Consider the following 857-nt stretch of genomic DNA (forward strand, 5'->3'; position numbering starts at 1 on the left):
TTCCCCTGAATTTCACAGCCCTCTTTTCTCCACATTCATTTGCAAATAAAGACTCCCCCCAAATCCAGTTGATTACCTCAAAGAGGTCCATGATGATGAGAACATTATACAGTGATAAGCAAAGCAATTATGAATACAGCCTAAAGAGTCTGAGTATGCCTTTTCATCTTTGAAAAAAATGCACTTTGTTGTCTCCAAAGAAAGAGCAATTCTTTTTTTTTTAAACTTTTTTTTTTTTTTTTAAATTTTATTTGACAGAGAGAGACACAGCGAGAGAGGGAACACAAGCAGGGGGAGTGGGAGAGGGAGAAGCAGGCTTCCCACGGAGCAGGGAGCCCGATGCGGGGCTCGATCCCAAGACCCTGGGATCATGACCCGAGCTGAAGGCAGACGCTTAACGACTGAGCCACCCAGGCGCCCCTAAACTTTTTTTTTAAAGGCTTTATTTATTTATTTGACAGAGAGAGACAGTGAAAGCAGGAACACAAGCAGGGGGAAGCGGGGAGGGAGAAGCAGGCTTCCCGCCGAGCAGGGAGCCCGATGCGATGTGGGGCTTGATCCCAAGCCCCACACTTGCACACTTAATATACTGCTCATGACCTGAGCCGAAGGCAGATGCTTAACGACTGAGCCACCCAGGCGCCCCAGAAACAGCAATTCTTAAAAAACAAAACCAAAAAAACCTTGAAGTACTTAAGTATTAAGACAGCACTCTTGATAAATGAAGAAAGACAAGGAGGAGGAGGAGGCGAAAAAAGAAAAGAAAACATATACCCCAAACTGAGAAATATACTGTACACACACGTCTGAGACAGACACACAACACACCAGCATAAGTATAGATTGTCTCCCACCCT

This window comes from Neomonachus schauinslandi, chromosome 3, assembly GCF_002201575.2.
Source record: "Neomonachus schauinslandi chromosome 3, ASM220157v2, whole genome shotgun sequence".
Classification (NCBI taxonomy): Eukaryota; Metazoa; Chordata; class Mammalia; order Carnivora; family Phocidae; genus Neomonachus; species Neomonachus schauinslandi.